Raw genomic sequence first — 20,820 nt, forward strand, 5'->3', positions numbered from 1 at the left:
CTCCGAAAGCTTCAGTCCAGTGTTCGTCGGAAGACGTTTCCTTCTCCCCACAAGCCTCCGGGTGACACTTAATATCCCTTCACAGATTCCTCAAACACAGAGTTTCCAAACTGGGCAACGTATTGTAAGCTTTAACTCTCTGAAATGAATGCAGATGTCAGAGAGAAATTTCTTAGAACACTTCTTTATGAGTTTTATTTCAGGATATTTCACTTTTTGCCACAATTTTCAATGCACTGCAAATTATCACTTATTCAGTTTTACAGGAACAGTGTTCAAACAATGCCTTATGAAAAAAGAGTTATAACTCCCTGAGTGGAATGCTCACATCACAAAACAGTTTCTCAGAAATCTTCTCTCAATTTTTTTCTGAAGATATCTCCTATTTCCCCACAGGCCTGAATGTCCTTCCGAGTGTTCCTTCGTGATATGTCCATGACACAGATTCAAAACTGCGTAATAGAAAAATGTTCTACCTATCTGAGGTGAATAGACATACCTATCCCAAAGCAGTTTTACAGAAAGCTACTTTCCAGTTTTTGTCTGAGGATATTTCCTTTTTCACCATAGCCATCCATATACTCCCGAATGTCCCCGGTTTGCCTTTACTCCAAATGCGATTCCCCATTCCTCTATGAGAAGAAACGTATAACTCTGTGACTGGAATGCACACATCACAAGGCAGCTTCTAAGAAATCTTCTCTCCAGTTGTTATCTGATGGTATTTCTTTTTTCACCATTAGCCTCAAAGAGATACCGAATATCACTTCACAGACTAAACAAAAACAGTGTTACAATACTGCTCAATGAAAACAAAAGCTTAACTATGCGAGTCGACTTTACATGACCCAGAGAAGTTTCACAGAAAGTTTCCTTCTGGTTTTTATTGGAGAGTATTTCTTTTTCAGTATATTCCTAAGAGCGTTCCTAAATGCCCTTTCTGAGATTCCACAGAAACAGTGATTTCAAACTGCTCAGTCCAAAGAATGATTTAACTCTATGAGTTGAATACATGCATCACAAAGCAGTTGCACTGATAGCTTTTCTCCAGTTTTCTTCAGAAGACGTTTCCTTTCCTACCACAATCCTCTGGGTGCCACGTAATATCCCTTCACATATTTCTTAAAGACAGAGTTTCCAAACTGGACAACGTAGTGTAAGCTTTAACTCTCTGAAATAATTGCACAAGTCAGAGAGTAGTTTCTTGGAATGCTTCTTTCTGTGTTATATTTTAGGATATTTCACTGTTCACCGTAGTCTTCAATGCACTGCAAAGTATCAGTTTTTCAGTTTTACAGGAACAGTGTTCAAACAAAGCCTTACGAGAAAAGAGGTATAAATCCCTGAATGGAATGCGCACATCACAGGGCAGTTTCTCAGGAAGATTCTCCCCACTTTTTATCTGAAGATATCTCCTATTTCTCCAGAGGTCTGAATGTGGTCCCGAATGTTGCTTCGTGAATCGGTCTGTGACACAGATTCAAAAGTGCGTAATAGAAAGAAAGTTTTATCTATCTGAGATGAATAGACATATCTATCCCAAAACAGTTTCACAGAAATCTTCTTTCCAGTTTTTGTCTGAGGATATTTCCTGTTTCACCATAGCCGTCCATACAAACCAGAAAGTCCCCTGGTAGCTTTTTCTCCAAATGGGATTCCCCAATGCTCTATAAGAAGAAAAGTGTAACTCTGTGAGTGGAATGCACAGGTCAAAAAGCAGCTCCTCGGAAATATTCTCTCCAGTATCTATCTGAAGATATTTCCGCTTTCACCATAAGCCTCAAAGCACTCCCGACTACCCCTTAGCTGAGTAACCTAAAACAGTTTTAGAATACTGCTTAATGAAAACAGAAGCTTAACTGTGCGAGTGGAATTCACGTGACCTAGAGCAGTTTCACAAATGTTTCCTTCTGGTTTTTATCAGAAGGTATTTCTTTTTCAACATATTTTAAGAGCATTCCCAAATGTCCTTTCTAAGGTTCCACTAAAACAGTGATTTCAAACTACTCAATCCAAAGAATGATTTATCTCTATGAGATGAATACACACAACAGAAAGGAGTTGCCCCAAAATCTTCTCTCCAGTTTTCATGAGAAGACGTTTCCTTTCTCACCACAAGCCTCTGGGCACCACTTAATATCCCTTCACAGATTCTTCAAACACAGAGTTTACAAACTTGGCAATGTAGTGTCACCTTTAACTCTCTGTAATGAATGCACACGTCAGAGAGCAGTTTCTTGGAACGCTTCCTTCTGGGTTCTATTTACGGGTTTTCAACTTTTCGCCATCGTCTTAAATGCCCTGCAAAATATCACCCTTTCTGTTTTACAGGAAGAGTGTTCAAACACTGCCTTATGAGAAAAGAAGTATAACTCCCTGAGTGGAATGCACACACCATAAAGCAGTTTCTCAGAAAGATTCTCTCCACTTTTTATCTGAAGATATCTCCTAATTCTCAAGAGGCCTGAATGTGCTCCCGAATGTCCCTTCGTGAATCCGTCCATGACGCAGATTCAAAACTGCAAAATAGAAAGGTAGTTTTATCTATGTGAGATGAATAGACATATCAATCCCAAAGCAGTTTCACAGAAATCTTCCTTACAGTTTTTGTCTGAGGATATTTCCCTTTTCACCATAGCCTTCCATATTCTCCCAAATGTCGCCTGGTAGCGTTTTCACCAAACAGGGTAGCAGAATCCTCTAGAAGAAGAAAAGTATAACTCTGTGAGTGGAATGCTCACGTCACATAGCTGCTCCTCGGAAATCTTCTCTCCAGTATCTATCTGAAGATATGTTCGTTTTCACAGTAAGCCTCAAAGCAATCCTGAATATCCCTTAGCTGACTCACCAAAAACAGTGTTGGAATACTGGTCAATGAAAACAGCAGGTTAACTATGTGAGTAGAAATCATGTGACCTATAGCAGTTTCACAGAAAGTTTCCTTCTGGGTTTTACCGGAGGGCATTCCCTTTTCAGCATATTCCTAAGATCATTCCCAAATGTCCTTTCTCAGGTTTCACAGAAACAGCGATTTCAAACTGCTCAATCCAAAGAATGAGTTAACTCTAGAAGATGAATACACACATCACAAAGTTGTTGCCCCAAAATATTCTCTCCAGTTTTCTTCGGAAGACGTTTTCTTTCTCACCACAAGCCTCCGGGCTTCACTTAATATCCCTTCAGAGATTCCTCAAACACAGAGTTTCCAAACCGGGCAACGTAGTGTAACCTGTAACACTCTATAATCAATGCACACGTCAGAGAGCAGTTTCTTGGAATGCTTCTTTCTGGGTTTTATTTCCAGGTTTTTCACTTTTCACCATAGTCTTCAATGCCCTGCAAAATATCACCTTTTCAGTTTTACAGGAAGTGTTCAAACACTGCCTTATGAGAAAAAAGGTATAACTCCCTGAGTGGAATGCACACATCCCAAAACAGTTTCTCAGAAAGCTTCTCTTCAATTTTTTTCTGAGGATATCTCCTATTTCCCCACAGATCTGAATGTGCTTCCGAGTGTCCCTTCACGAATTTGTCAATGACACTGTTTCAAATCTGTGTAATAGAAAAAAGTTTTATCTATCTGAGATGCATAGACATATCTATCCCAAAGCAATTTCACAGAAAGCTTCTTTCCAGTTTTTCTCTGGAAATATTTCCTTTTTCACCATAGTCATAAATAGAATCCCGAAAGTCCACTGGTAGCTTTTTCTCCAAATGGGATCCCCCAATCCTCTAAGAGAAGAAAAGTGTAACTCTGAAAGGGGAATGTACAGGTCACAACGCAGCTCCTCAGAAATCTTCTCTCCTGTATCTATCGGAAGATATTTCTGCTTTCACCATAAGTCTCAAAGCACTCCCGAGTATCCCTATGCTGACTAACCTAAAACAGTTTAAGAATACTGCTTAATGAAAAGAGAAGCTTAACTGTGAGAGTGGAATTTACATGACCTAGTGCAGTTTCACAGCATGATTCGTTCTGGTTTTTATCGGAAAGTATTTCTTTTTCAACATATTCTTAAGAGCGTTTCCAAATGTCCTTTCTCAGGTTCCAGTAAAACAGTGATTTCAAAGTGCTCAATCCAAAGAATCATTTAACTCTATGAGATGAAGACACACAACAGAAAGGAGTTGCTCCAAAACCTTCTCTCCAGTTTTCATCAGAAGACGTTTCGTTTCTCACCAAAAGCCTCCGGGTGCCACTTAATATTCTTTCACAGATTCCTCCAACACAGAGTTTCCAAACTGGGCAACGTAGTGTAACCCTTAACTCTCTGTAATGAATGCACACATCAGACAGCAGTTTCCTGTAACGCTTCCTTCTGGGTTTCATTTCTGGGTTTTTCACTTTTCATCATAGTCTTAAATGTCCTGCAAAATATCACCTTTTCAGTATTACAAGAACAGTGTGCAAACACCGCCTTATGTGAAAAGAGGAATAACTCCCTGAGTGGAATGCACACATCACAAAACAGTTTCTCAGAAAGCTTCTCTCCGATTTTTTTCTGAAAATATCTCCTATTTTCCCACAGGCCTGAATGTGCTTCTGAGTATCCCTTCACAAATCCGTCCATGACACAGATTCAAAACTGTGTAATAGAAAAATGTTTTATCTATCTGAGATGAATAGACATATCTATCCCAAAGCTGTATTACAGAAATCTTCTTTCCAGTTTTGTCTGAGAATATTTCTTTTTTCACCATAGGCATCCATATATTCCCGAATGTCCCCTGGTAGCATTTACTCCAAATGGGATTCCCCAATCCTCTATGAGAAGAAAAGTGTATCTCTGTGAGTGAAATGCACAGGTCACAAAGCAGCTCCTCGGAAATCTTGGCTCCAGTATCTATCTGAAGATATTTCCACTTTCACCGTAGGCCTCAAAGTGCTCCCGAGTATGCCTTAGCTGACTAACCAAAAACAGTGTTAGAATACTGCTCAATGAAAATAAAAGGTTAACTATGCCAGTGGAATTCACCTGACCTGGAGCAGTTTCACAGAAAGTTTCCTTCTGGGTTTTACCAGAGGGTACTCCTTTTTAAGCATATTCTTAAGAGCATTCCCAAATGTCCTTTCTCAGGTTCCACAGAAACAGTGATTTCAAACTGCTCAATCCAAAAATGATTTTACTCTAGGAGATGAATGCACACATCACAAAGCAGTTGCTCCGAAAGCTTCTGTTCAGTTTTCGTTGGAAAACGTTTCCTTTCTCACCACATGCCTCCGGGTGACACTTAGTATCCTTTCCCAGATTCCTCAAACACAGAGTTTTAAAATTGGGCAGTGTAGTGTAAGCTTTAACTCTCTGAAATGAATACACACGTCAGAGAGCAATTTCTTGGGACGCTTCTTTCTAGGTTTTATTTCAGGATATTTCACTTTTTGCCATAGTCTTCAATGCGTTGAAAAATATCACTTATTCAGTTTTACAGGAACAGTGTTCAAACACTGCCTTATGAAAAAAGGGGTATAATCCACTGAGTGGAATGCAAACATCATAAAGCAGTCTCTCAGAAAGCTTCTCTCCACTTTTTATCTGAAGATACCTTCTTTTGCCCCAGAGGCCTGATTGTGCTCCTGAATGTCACTTCGCCAATCAGTCCGTGACGCAGATTCAAAACTGCGTAATGGAAAGAAAGTTTTTTCTAAGTGAGATGAATACACATATCTTTCTCAAAGCAGTTCCACAGAAATCTTCTTTCCAGTTTTTGTCTGAGGATATTTCCTTGTTCACCATAGCCATCCATTGAAACACAAAAGTCCCCTGGAGGCTTTTTCTCCAAGTAGGATTCCCCAATCCTCTATGAGAAGAAAAGTGTAACTCGGTGAGTGGAATGCACAGGTCACAAAGCAGCTCCTCGGAAATCTCCTCTTCAGTATCTATCGGAAGATAATTCCACTTTCACCAAAAGCCTCAAAGCACTCCCTTGTATCCCTTAGCTGACTAACCTAAAGCAGTTTTAGAATACTGCTTAATGAAAGCAGAAATTTAACTGTGTGAGTGGAATTCAGATGACCTAGAGCAGTTTCACAGAATGTTTGCTTCTGGTTTTTATCAGAAGGTATTTCTTTTTCAACATATTCTTAAGTGCGTTCCCAAATGTCCTTTCTAAGGTTCCACTAAAATAGTGATTTCAAACTGCTCAATCCAAAGAATGATTTAACTCTATGAGATGAAGACACACAACAGAAAGGAGTTGCTCCAAAATCTTCTCTCTAGTTTTTATCAGAAGACGTTTCCTTTCTCACAGCAAGCCCCCGGGCTCCACATAATATCCCTTACAGATTCCTCAAACACAGAGTTTCCAAACTGGGCAACGTAGTGTAACTTTTAACTCTCTGTAATAAATGCACACGTCAGAGAGCAGTTTCTTGGAATGCTTTCTTCTGGGTTTTATTTCCGGGTTTTTCACTTTTCGGCATCGTCTTCAATGCCCTGCAAAATATCACCTTTTCAGTTTTACAGGAACAGTGTTCAAACACTCCCTCATGAGAAAAGAGGTTTGACTCCCTGAGCGGAATGCACACATTACAAAACAGTTTCTCAGAAAGCTTCTCTCCAATTTTTTTCTGAAGATATCTCCTAATTCCCCACAGGCCTGAATGTGCATCCGAGTGTCCCTTCATGAATCCATCCATGACACAGATTCAAAGTGCATAATAGAAAAAAGTTTTATCTATCTGAGATGAACAGACATATCTATTCAAAAGCAATTTCACAGAAAGCTTCTTTCCTGTTTTCATCTGAGGATATTTCCTTTTTCACCATAGCTGTCCATATATTCCCGAATGTCCCCTGGTAGCATTTACTCCAAACAGGATTACCCAATCCTGTATGAGAATAACAGTGTATCTCCGTGAGTCGAATGCACAGGTCACAAAGCAGATCCTCGGAAATCTTGTCTCAGTATCTATCTGAAGATATTTCTGCTTTCACCGTAGGCCTCAAAGTGCTCCCGAGTATCCATTACCTTATTAACAAAAAAACAGTGTTAGAATACTTCTCAATGAAAATAGAAGGTTAACTATGCCAGTGGAATTCACGTGACCAATAGCAGTTTCACAGAAAGTTTCCTTCTGGGTTTTACCAGAGGGTACTCCTTTTTAAGCATATTCTTAAGAGCATTCCCAAATGTCCTTTCTCAGGTTCCACAGAAACAGTGATTTCAAACTGCTCAATCCAAAGATGATTTTACTCTACAAGATGAATACATACATCACAAGGCAGTTGCTCCAAAAGCTTCTGTCCAGTTTTTATCGGAAGACATTTCCTTTCTCACCACAAGCCTGAATGTGCTCCCAAATGTCCCTTCGCGAATCCATCCATGACGCAGATTCAAAACTGCATAATAGAAAGAAAGCTTTATCTATGTGAGTTGACTTGACATACCTATCCCAAAGCAGTTTCACAGAAAGAATCTTTCCAGTTTTTGTCTGAGGATATTTCCTTTATCACCATGGCCGACCATATACTCCCGAATGTCCCCTGGTAGTGTTTACTCCAAACGGGATTACCCAGTCCTCTATGAAAAGAAAAGTATAACTCTGTGAGTGGAATGCACATGTCACAAAGCAGCTTCTGGGAAATCTTCTCTGCAGTTGTTATATGAAGGTATTTCCTTTTTCACCGTTAGCCTCAAAGTGCTACCAAATATCACCGCGCAGACTAAACAAATTAGTGTTACAATACTGCTCAATGAAAACAGAAGCTTAACTGTGTGAGTGGACTTCACGTGACCTACAGCAGTTTCACAGAAAGATTCATTCTGGTTTTTATTGGAGAGTATTTCTTTTTCAGCATATTCTTAAGAGCGTTCCCAAATGTCCTTTCACAGATTACACAGAAACAGTGATTTCAAACTGCGCAGTCTGAAGAATGATTTAACCGTATGACTTGAATACACACATCACAAATCAGTTGCTCCAATAGCTTCTGTCCAGTTTTAATCCGATGACATTTCCTTTCTCCCCACAAGCCTCCGGGCGCTACATAATATCCCTTCACAGATTCCTCAAATACAAAGTTTCCACACTGGACAACCTACTGTAAGCTTTAACTCTCTGAAATGATTGCACACGTAAGAGAGCAGTTTCTTGGAATGCTTCTTTCTGGGTTATGTTTCAGGATATTTCACTGTTCGCCATAGACTTCAATGCAATGCAAAGTATCCGTTTTTCAGTTTTAGAGGAACAGTGTTCAAACACTGCGTTATGAGAAAACAGGTATAACTCCCTGAGTGGAATGAGCACATCACAAAGCAGTTTCTCAGAAATATTGTCTCCAGTTTTTAATCTGAAGATATCTCCTATTTCTCCAGAGGCCTGAATGTGCTCCCGAATGTCCCTTTACGAATACATCCATGACACAGATTCAAAACTACGTAATAGAAATAAAGTTTTACCTATGTGAGATGAATAGACATATCTATCCCAAAGCAGTTTCACAGAAATCTTCTTTCCAGTTTTTGCCTGAGGATATTTCCTTTTCACCATAGCCGTCCATAGAATCCCGAAAGTCCCCTGGTAGCTTTTTCTCCAAATGGGATTCCCCAGTCCTCCAGGAGATGAAAAGTGTAACTCTGTGAGTGGAATGCACAAATCACAAAGCAGCTCCTCGGAAATCTTCTCTCCTGTATCTATCTGAAGATATTTCCGATTTCACCGTAAACCTCAAAGGGCTCCAGAGTATCCCTTAACTGACTAACCAAAAACAGTTTTAGAATAGTGCTTATTGAAAACAGAATCCTAACAGTGCGACTGGAATTCACGTGACCTAGAACAGTTTCACAGAATGTTTCCTTCTGGTTTTTATCAGAAGGCATTTCTTTTTCAACATATTCTTAAGAGCGTTCCCAAATGTCCTTTCTAAGATTCCCCTAAAACAGTGATTTCAAACTGCTGAATCCAAACGATCATTTAACTCTCTGAGTTGACTACACACAACAGAAAGGAGTTGCCCCGAAATCTTCTCACCAGTTTTCATCAGAAGACGTTTCCTTTCTCACCACAAGCCTCCGGGCACCACTTAATATCCCTTCACAGATTCCTCAAACACAGAGTTTCCAAACTGGGCAACGTATTGTAAGCTTTATCTCTCTGTAATCAATGCACACGTCAGAGAGCAGTTTCTTGGATTGCTTCTTTCTGGGTTTTATTTCCGGGTTTTTCACTTTTCACCATAGTCTTCAATGCACTGCAAAGTATCAGTTTTCCAGTTTTACAAGAGCAACGTTCAAACAATGCCTGATAAGTAAAGAGGTATAACCTCCTGAGTGGAATGTGCACATCATGAAGCAGTTTCTCAGAACGGTTCTCTACAGTTTTTATCTGAAGATATCTCCTATTTCTCCAGAGGCCTGAATGTGCTCCTGAATGTCCCTTCACGAATCCGTCTGTGATGAAGATTCAAAACTGCATAATAGAAAGATATTTTTATCTATGTGAGATGAATAGACATATCTATCTCAAAACAGTTTCACAGAAATCTTTCCAGTTTTTGTCTGAGGATTTTCCTTTTTCACCATAGCCATCCATACAATCCCGAAAGTCCCCTGGTAGCTTTTTCGTCAAATGGGATTCCCCAATCCTCTATGAGAAGAAAAGTGTAACTCTGTGAGTGAATGCACAGGTCACAAACCAGCTCCCCGGAAATCTTCTCTCCAGTATCTGTCAGAAGATATTTCCGTTTTCACAGTAAGCCTCAAAGTGCTCCCAAGTATCCGTATCCGTTAGCTGACTAACCTAAAACAGTGTTAGAATGCTGCTTAATGAAAACAGAAGGTTAAGTATGTGAGTGGAATTCACATGACGTATAGCAGTTTCACAGAAAGTGTACTTCCGGGCTTTACTGGAGGGTATTCCTTTTTGAGCATATTCTTAAGAGCGTTCCCAAATGTCCTTTCTCAGGTTCCACAGGAACAGTGTTCAAACACTGCCTTATGAAAAAAAGGGTGTAACCCCCTGAGGGGAATGCAAACATCAAAAAGCAGTCTCTCAGAAAGCTTCTCTCCAGTTTTTATCTGAAGATATCTCCTTTTTCCCCACAGGCCTGAATGTGTTCCCTAATGTCCTTTCGCGAATCCTTCTTTGATGCAGATTTAAACCTGCATAATAGAAAGAAAGTTTTATCTATGTGAGGTGAATAGACATATCCAACCCAAAACAGTTTCACAGAAATCTTCTTTCCAGTTTTTGTCTGAGGATATTTCCTTTTTCAAATAGCCATCCATAGAATCCCAAAAGTCCTCTGGTAGCTTTTTCTCCAAACAGGATTCACCAGTCCTCTCTGAGAAGAAAAGTGTAATTTTGTGAGAAGAATTCGCATGTCACAAAGAAGCTCCTCTCAAATATTTTCTCCAATATCTATCTGAACACATATTCACTTTCACCATAAGCCTCAAAGTGCTCCCGAGTATCCCTTAGCTGACTAACATAAAACACTTTTAGAATACAGCTATAATAAAAACAGAAGCTTAAATGTGCGAGTGGAATTCATGTGACATAGATCATTTTCACAGAATTTTTCCTTCTGGTTTTTATTGAAAGGTATTTCTTTTTCAACATATTCTGTAGTGCGTTCCCAAATATCCTTTCTAAGGTTCCACTAAAACAGTGATTACAAACTGCTTAATTCAAAGAATGATTTAACTGTATGATATGAATATACACAACAGAAAGGAGTTGCCCCGAAATCTTCTCTCCAGTTGTCATCATAAGACGTTTCTTTTCTCACCACAAGCCTCCAGGTGGCACGTAATTTCTCTTCAAAGATTCCTCAAAGACAGAGTTTCCAAACTGGACATCGTATTGTAAGCTTGAACTCTCTGAAGTGATTGCACACGTCAGAGAGCAGTTTCTTGGAATGCTTCCTTCTGGATTTTGTTTCAGGATATTTCACTGTTCACCGTAGTCTTCAATGCAGTTCAAAGTATCAGTTTTTCAGTTTTAGAGGAACAGTGTTCAAACACTGCCTTATGAGAAAAGAAGTATAACACCCTGCGTGGAATGCGCACATCACAAAGCAGTTTCTCAGAAAGATTCTCTCCAGTTTTTATCTGAAGATATCTTCTTTTCCCCACAGGCCTGAATGTGCTCCCGAATGTCCTTCGCGATTCCATCCATGACGCAGTTTCAAAACTACGTAATAGAAAGAAAGCTTTATCTTTGTGAGATGACTAGACATACCTATCCCAAAGGAGTTTCACAGAAAACTTCTTTGCAGTTTTCGTCCGAGGATATTTCCTTTTTCACCTTAGCCATCCATATACTCCCGAATGTCCCCTGGTAGCGTTTACCCCAAACACGATTCCCCAATCCTCTATGAGAAGAAAAGTACAACTCTGTGAGTGAAATGCACACGTCAAAGGCAGCTTTTGGGAAATATTCTCTCCAGTTGTTATCTGAAGTTATTTCCTTTTTCACCGTAAGACTCAAAGCGCTACTGAATATCACTTCTCAGACTCACCAGAAACAGTGTTAGAATACTGCTCAATGAAAACAGAAGCTTAACTCTGCGAGTGTACTTCACGTGACCTAGAGCAGTTTCACAGAAATTTTCCTTCTGGTTCTTATTGGAGAGTATTTCTTTTCCATTATATTCTTAAGAGCATTCCCAAATGTCCTTTCTGAGATTCCACAGAAACAGTGATTTCAAACTGCTTAGTCCAAAGAATGATTTAACTCAAAGGGTTGAATACACACATCATAAAGCAGTTGCTGTGATAGCCTGTGTCCATTTTTCATCAGAAGACGTTTACTTTCTCACCAGAAGCCTCCAGGCACTACATAGTATCCCTTCATAGATTCCTGAAAAACATAGTTTCCAAACTGGACAACGTAGTGTAAGCTTTAACTCTCTGAAATGAATGCACACATCAGAGAGCAATTTCTTGGAATGCTTCTTTCTGGGTTTTATTTCAGGATATTTCACTTTTCGCCATAGTCTTCAAAGCGCTGCAAAATATCACTTATTCAGTTTTACAGGAACAGTGTTCAAACACAGCCTTATGAAAAAAGAGGTCTAACTCCTTGAGTGGAATGCAAACCTCAAAAAGCAGTCTCTCAGAAAGCTTCTCTCCAGTTTTTATCTTAAAATATCTTCTTTTTCCCCAGAGGCCTGAATGTGCTCCCAAATGTCCGTTTGCCAATACATCCATGAGGCAGTTGCAAAGCTGCGTAATAGAAAGAAAGATTTATCTAAGTGAGATGACTAGAGATACCTATCCCCAAGCAGTTTCACAGAGAGCTTCCTTCCAATTTTTGTCTGAGGATATTTCCTTTTTCACCATTGCCATCCATATATTCCTGAATGTCCCCGGTAGCGTTTACTCCAAACGCGATTCCCCAGTACTCTATGAGAAGAAAAGTATAACTCTGTCACTGAAGAGCACACATCACAAAGCAGCTTTTGGGAAATCTTCTCTCCAGTTGTTTTCTGAAGGTATTTCCCTTTTCACCATAAGCCTCAAAGCGCTATGGAATATCATTTGGCAGACTAAACAAAAACAGTGTTAAAATACTCCTCAATGAAAACAGAAGTTTCACTGTGCGAGTGGACTTCACGTGACCTAGAGCAGTTTCACAGAAAGTTTCCTTCTGCTTTTTATTGTAGAGTATTTCTTTTTCAGCATATTCTTAAGAGTATTCCCAAATGTCCTTTTTTCAGATTCCACAGAAACAGTGATTTCTCACTGCTCAGTTCAAAGAACGATTTAACTCTATGAGTTGAATACTCGCCTCACAAAGCAGTTGCTCCCATAGCTTCTCTCCAGTTTGCATTGGAAGACGTTTCCTTTCTCACCACAAGCCTCTGGGCACCATGGAATATCCCTTCACATTCCTCAAAGGCACAGTTTCCTAACTGGGCAACATATTGTAAGCTTTAACTATCTGAAATGATTGCAAACGTCAAAGAGCAGTTTCTTGGAACGCTTCTTTCTGGGTTTTGTTTCAGGATATTTTACTGTAGGCCGTAGTCTTCAATGCACTGCAAAGCATCTGTTTTTCAGTTTTACAGGAACAATGTTCAAACACTGCCCATGAGAAAAGAGGTATAACTCCCTGAGTGGAATGCAAGCTTCAAAAAGCAGTCTCTCAGAAAGATTCTCTCCAGTTTTTATCTGAAGATGTCTCCTATTTCTCCAAAGGCCTGAATTCGCTCCTGAATGTTCATTCGTGAATCCGTCCATGACGAATTTTCAAAACTGCGTAAAAAAGAATGCTTTATCTATGGGTGATGACTAGACATTCCTATCCCAAAGCAGTTTCAAAGAAATCTTCTTTCCAGTTTTTGTCTGAGGATATTTCCTTTTTCACCATAGCTGTCCATATAGCCCCGAATATCCCCTGGTAATATATTAATCAAATGGGGTACCAAAATCCTCTATGAGGAGAAAAGTGTAACTCTGTGAGTGGAATGCACAGGTCACAAAGCAGCTCCTCGGAAATCTTCTCTCCAGTATCTATCTGAAGATATTTCCGCTTTCACCCTAAGCCTCAAAGTGCTCCCGAGTATCCCTTAGCTGACTCACCAAAATCAGTGTTAAAATACTGCTCAATGAAAATGGTATGTAAACAATGCAAGTGGAATTCACGTGAAGGTATCCTCATGTAAGAGGTATAACTCCCTGAGTGGAATACACACACAACAAAATAGTTTCACAAGAAGCTTCACTCCAATTTTTTTCTGAAGATATCTCCTATTTTCCCACAGGCCTGAATGTGCTTCCGAGTGTCCCATTACGAATCCGTCCATGATGCAGATTCAAAACTGCGTAATACAGAAAAGTGTTTTCTATCTTAGATATAGCAGTTTCACAGAAAGTTTCCTTCCGGGTTTACCAGAGGGTATTCCTTTTTCAGCATATTCTTTAGAGTGTTCCCAAATGTCCTTTCTCAGTTTCCACTGAAAGAGTGATTTCAAACTGCTCAATTCAAGAATGATTTAACTCTATGAGATGAATACACACATCACAAAGCAGTTGCTGCGAGCGTTTCTGTCCAGTTTTCATTGGAAGACGTTTCCTTTCTCACCACAAGCCTCTGGGCGCCATGTAATATCCCTTCACAGATTCCTAAAAGGCAGAGTTTCCAAACTGGACAATGTATTGTAAGCCTTAGCTCTCTGAAATGATTGCACACGTCAGAGCCTAGTTTCTTGGAATGCTTCTTTCTGGGTTTTATTTCTGGATATTTCTCTGTTCGCCATGGTCCTCAATGCACTGCAAAGTATCAGTTTTTCAATTTTACAGGGACAGTGTTCAAACTCTGCCTTATGAAAAAAGAGGTCTAACTCCATGAGTGGAATGCAAACATCAAAGAGCAGTCTCTCAGAAAGCTTCTCTCCAGTTTTTATCTGAAGATATTTCCTTTTTCCCCACAGGCCTGAATGTGCTCCCGAATGTCCCTTCGTGAATCCATCCATGACGCAGTTTCAAAACTGCATAATAGAAAGAAAGTTTTATCTATGGGAGATGACTAGACATACCTATCCCAAAGCAGTTTCACTGAAAGTTTCTTTCCAGTTTTTGTCTGAGGATATTTCCTTTTTCACCATAGCCATCCATATACTCCCAAATGTCCCCTGGTAGCGTTTACTCGAAACATGATTCCCCAATCCTCTATGAGAAGAAAATTATAACTCTGTGAGTGGAATGCACACGTCACAAAGCAGCTTCTGAGAAATCTTCTTTCCCATTGTTATCTGAAGGTATTTCCTTTTTCATTGTAAGCCTCAAAGCGCTAACAAGTATCACTTCACAGACTAAACAATAACAATGACACAATACTGCTCAATGAAAACGGAAGCTTAAGTATGTGAGTGGACTTCACGTGACCTAGAGCAGTTTCACAGAAAGTTTCCTTGTGGTTTTTATTGGAGAGTATTTCTTTTTCAGCATATTCTTAAGAGCATTCCCAAACATCCTTTCTTGGATTCCACAGAAACAGTGATTTCAAACTGCTCAGTCCAAAGAATGATTTAAGTCTATGAGTTGAATACACGCATCAAAAAGCAGTTGCTCTGATAGCTTCTCTCCACTTTTCATCGGAATACGATTCCTTTCTCACCACAAGCCTCTGGACCCCACCTAATATCTCTTCACAGATTCCTCAAAGACAGAATTTCCAAACTGGACAAGGTATTGTAAGCTTTAAATCTCCGAAATGGTTGCATACATCAGAGGCAGTTTCCTGGAATGCTTCTTTCTGGGTTTCACTTGAGGATATTTCACTGTTCGCCATATTCTTCAATGCACTGCAAAGTATCAGTTTATTAGTTTTAGAGGAAGAGTGTTCAAACACTGCCTTATGAGAAAAGAGGTATAACTCCCTGAGTGGAATGCGCACATCACAAAGCAGTTTCTCAGAAAGATTCTCTCCTGTTTTTATCTGAAGATATCTCCTATTTCTCCAGAGGACTGAATGTGCTCCCGAATGTTCCTTTGCGACTCCGGCCGTGACGCAGATTCAAAACTGCCTAATAGAAATAACGTTTTATCTATGTGAGATGAATAGACATATCTATCCCAAAGCAGTTTCACAGAACTCTTCTATCCAGTTTCAGTCTGAGGATATTTCCTTTTTCACCATAGCCGTCCATAGAATCCCGAAAGTCCCCTGGTAGCTTTTTCTTCAAACAGGATTCGTCAATCCTCTATGAGAAGAAATGTGAACTCTGTGAGTGGAATGCACAGGTCACGAAGCAGCTCCACGGAAATCTTCTATCCGGTGTCTATCAGAAGATATTTCCACTTTCACCATAAGCCTCAAAGCGCTCCCAAGTATCCCTTAGCTGACTAACCTAAAAAACTTTCAGAATACTGCTTAATGAAAACAGAAGCTTCACTGTGTGACTGGAATTCACGTAACCTAGAGCAGTTTCACAGAATGTTTCCTTCTGGTTTTTAATGGAAGGTATTTGTTTTTCAACATATTCTTAAGAGCATTCCCAAATATCGTTTCTAAGTTTCCACTAAAACAGTGATTTCAAACTGCTCAATCCAAAGAATGATTTAACTCTATGAGATGAATACATCGAACAGAAAGGAGTTGCCCCAAAATCTTCTCTCCAGTTTTCATCAGAAGACGTTTCCTTTCTCACCAGAAGACTCTGTGTGGCACGTAGTATCCCTTCACAGATTCGTCAAACACAGAGTTTCCAAACTGGACAATGTATTATAAGCTTTAACTCTCTGAAATGATTGCACACTTCAGAGAACAGTTTCCTGGAATGCTTCTTTCTGGGTTTTGTTTCAGGATATTTTACTGTTTGCCATAGTCTTCAATGCACTGCAAAGTATCAGTTTTTCAGTTTTAGAGGAACAGTGTTCAAACACTGCCTTATGAGAAAAGAGGTATAACTCCCTGAGTGGAATGCACACGTCATAAAGCAGTTTCTCAGAAAGATTCTCTCCATTTTTTATCTGAAGATATCTCCTATTTCTCCAGAGGCTTTAATGTGCTCCCGAAAGTCCCTTCACGAATCCGTCCATGATGAAGATTCAAAACTGCATAATAGAAAGAAAGTTTTATCTATGTGAGATGAATAGAAGTATCTCTCCTAAAGAATTTTCACAGAAATCTTCTTTCCAGTTTTTTTCTGAGGATATTTCCTAATTCACTGTAACCGTTCATAGAATCCTGAAGTCTCCTGGTAGCTTTTTCTCCACACAGGATTCCCCAATCCTCTATGAGAGGAAAAGTGTAACTCTGTAAGTGGAATGCCCACGTCACAGAGCAGCTCCTCAGAAATCTTCTGTCCAGTATCTATCTGAAGATATTTCTGTTTTCACCATAGGCCTCAAAGCACCCCCGAGTATCCCTTAGCTGACTAACCTAAAACAGTTTTAGAATACTGCTTAATGAAAACAGAAGCTTAAATGTGGAAGTGGAATTCATGTGACTTAGAGCAGTTTCACAGAATGTTTCCTTCTGGATTTTATCGGAAGGTATTTCTTTTTCAACATATTCTTAAGAGTGTTCCCAAATGTCCTTTCTAAGGTTCCACTAAAACAGTGATTCCAAACTGCTCAATCCAAAGAATGATTTAACTCTATGAGATGAAGACACCCAACAGAAAGGAGTTGCCCCAAAATCTTCTCTCCAGTTGTCATCAAAAGACATTTCCTTTCTCACCACAAGCCTCCGGGCGCCACTTAATATCCCTTCACAGATTCCTCAAACACGGAGTTTCCAAACTGGGAAACGTAGTGCAACCTTTAACTCTCTGTAATGAATGCACACGTCAGAGAGTAGTTTCTTTGAATGCTTCTTTATCGGTTTTATTTCCGGGTTTTTCACTCTTCGCCTTAGTCTTCAATGCCCTGCAAAATATCACCCTTTCAGTTTTACAGGAACAGTGTTCAAACACTGCCTTATAAATAAAGAGGTATAACTTTCTGAGTGGAATGCAAACATCAAAAAACAGTCTCTCAGAATGCTTCCCTCCAGTTTTTATCTGAAGATATCTAATTCTTCCCCACAGGTCTGAATGTGCTCCCGAATGTCCCTTGGTGAATTTGTCCATGACGCAGTTTCAAAACTGCGTAATGAAAGAAAGTTTTATCTATGTGAGATGACAAGACGTATCTATCCAAAAGGAGTTTCACAGAAAGCTTCTTTCCAGTTTTTGTCTGAGGATATTTCCTTTTTCACCATAGCCATCCATATACTCCCGAATGCCCCTGGTAGTGTTTAGTCCAAATGGGATTCAGCAATCCTCCATGAGAAGAAAAGTATAACTACGTGAGTGGAATGCACACGTCACAAAGCAGCTTCTGGGAAATCTTCTCTCCAGTTGTTATCTGAAGGTATTTATTTTTTCACCATAAGCCTCAAAGCCCTACCAAATATCACTCCACAGAATAAATGAGAACAGAGGTACAATACTGCTTAATGAAAACAGAAGCTTAACTGTGCGAGTGGACTTCACATGACCTAGAGCAGTTTCACAGAAAGTTTCCTTCTGGTTTTTATTGGAAAGCATTTCTTTTGCAGCATATTCTTAAGAGTGTTCCCAAATGTCCTTTCTCAGATTCCACAGAAACAGTGATTTCAAACTGCTCAGTCCAAAGAATGATTTACCTCTAAGAGTTGAATACATGCATCACAAATCAGTTGCTCCAATAGCTTCTGTCCAGTTTTCATCGCAAGACGTTCACTTTCTCACCAGAAGCCTCTGGGCGACACGTAATATCCTTTCACAGATTCCTGAAAGACAGAGTTTCCAAACTGGACAACGTATTGTAAGCTTTAACTCTCTGATGATTGCACACGTCAGAGAGTAGTTTCCTGGAACGCTTCTTTCTGGGTTTTATTTCAGGATATTTCACTGTTCGCTGTAGTCTTCAATGCAGTGCAATGTATCAGTTTTTCAGTTTTACAGGAACATTGTTCAAACACTACCTTATGAGAAAAGAGGTATAACTCCCTGAGTGGAATGCACACGTCACAGAGCAGTTTTTCAGAAAGATTCTCTCCAGTTTTTATCTGAAGATATCTCCTATTTCTCCAGAGGCCTGAATGTTCTCCGGAATGTGCCTTCGCGAATCCGTCTGAGATGCAGATTCAAAACTGCGTAATAGAAAGAAAGTTTTATCTGTGTGAGGTGAATAGATATATCTATCCCAAAGTAGTTTCACAGAAATCTTTTGTCCAGTTTTTTCTGAGGACATTCCTTTTTCACCATAGCTGTCCATAGAATCCCGAAAGTCCCCTGTAGCTTTTTCTCCAAACAGGATTCACCAATTCTCTTTGAGAAGAAAAGTGTAACTCTGTGAGTGGAATGCACAAGTCACAAAGCAGCTCCTTGGAAATCTTCTCTCTTGTATCTATCTGAAGACATTTCCACTTTCACCGTCAGCCTCAAAGCACTCCCGAATATCCTTTAGCTGACTAACATAAAACAGTTTTAGAATACTGTTTAATGAAAACAGAAACTTAACTGTGCCAGTGGAATTCATGTGACCAAGAGTAGTTTCACAGAAGGTTTCCTTCCAGTTTTTATCAGAAGGTATTTTTTTTTCAACATATTCTTAAGAGCATTCCCAAATGTCCTTTCTAAGGTTCCACTAAAACAGTGATTTCAAACTGCTCATTCCAAAGAATGATTTATGTCTATGAGATGAACAGACACAACAGAAAGCAGTTTTTCCGAAATCTTCTCTCCAGTTTTCATCAGAAGACATTTCCTCTCTCACCACAAGCCTCCTGGTGCCACTTCATAACCCTTCACAGATTCCTCAAATACAGAGTTTCCAAACTGGGCAACGTAGTGTAACCTTTAACTCTCTGTAATGAATGCACATGTCAGAGACCAGTCTCTTGGAATGCTTCCTTCCGGGTTTTATTTCCGGGTTTTTCACTTCTTGCCATAGTCTTCAATGCCCTGCAAAATATCACCTTTTCAGTTTTACAGGAACAGTGTTCAAACACTGCATAATGAGAAAAGAGGTATAACTCCCTGAGTGGTATGCACACGTCACAAAACAGTTTCTCAGAAAACTTCTGTCCAATTTTTTTCTGAAGATATCTCCTATTTCCCCACAGGCCTGAATGTGGTTCCGAGTGTCCCTTCACTAATCCGTCCATGACAGAGATTCTAAACTGTGTAATAGAAAAAAGTTTTATCTATTTGAGATGAATAGACATATCTATCCCAAAGCAATTTCACAAAAATCTTTTTTCCAGTTTTTGTTTGAGAACATTTCTTTTTTCAACAGAGCAGTCCATATACTCCTGAATGTCCCCTGGTCGCATTTTCACCAAACAGGGTACCAAAATCCTCTATGAGAAGAAAAGTATAACTTTGAGTGCAAAGCACACGTCACATAGCAGCTCCTCGGAAATCTTCTCTCCAGTATCTATCTGAAGATATTTCCACTTTCACCATTAGCATCAAAGTGCTAACGAATATCACTTTGCAGACTACACAAAAACAGTTACAAAACTACTCAGTGAAAACAGAAGTTTAACTGTGCAAGTGGACTTCACGTGACCTAGAGCAGTTTCACGGAAAGTTTCCTTCTGGGTTTTACCGGAGGGTATTCCTTTTTCAGCATATTCTTAAGAGCATTCCCAAATGTCCTTTCTCAGATTCCACAGAAACAGTGATTTCCAACTGCTCAGTCCAAAGAATGATTTAACTCTGTGAGTTGAATACACGCATCTCAAAGCAGTTGCTCTGATAGATTTTCTCCAGTTTTGATCAGAGGATGTTTCCTTTCTCACCACAAGCCTCCAGGCAACAGGTAATATCCCTTCACAGATTCCTCAAAGACAGAGTTTCCAAACTGGACAACGTATTGTAAGCTTTAACTCTCTGAAATGTTTGCACACGTCAGAGATCAGTTTCTTGGAACACTTCTTTCTGGGTTTTATTTCATTATATTTCACTGTTGGCCCTAGTCTTCAATGCACTGCAAAGAATCAGTATTTCAGCTTTACAGGTACAGTGTTCAAACACAGCCTTACGAGAAAAGATGTATAAATCCCTGAATGGAATGCGCACATCACAGGGCAGTTTCTCAGGAAGATTCTCTCCACTTTTTATCTGAAGATATCTCCTATTTCTCCAGAGGGCTGAATGTGCTCCCGAATGTCCCTTCGCGAATCCGTCCATGATGCAGATTCATAACTGCATAATAGAAAGAAAGTTTTATCTATCTGAGATGAATAGACATATCAATCCCAGAGCAATTTCACAAAAGGTTCTTTTGAGTTTTTGTCTGAGGATATTTCCGTTTTCACCAAAGCCGTCCATATACTCCCGAATGTCTCCTGGTAGCGTTTTCACCAAACGAGGTACCAAAATCCTCCATGATGAG

This window comes from Macaca thibetana, chromosome 16 (genome assembly GCF_024542745.1).
Source record: "Macaca thibetana thibetana isolate TM-01 chromosome 16, ASM2454274v1, whole genome shotgun sequence".
NCBI lineage: Eukaryota > Metazoa > Chordata > Mammalia > Primates > Cercopithecidae > Macaca > Macaca thibetana.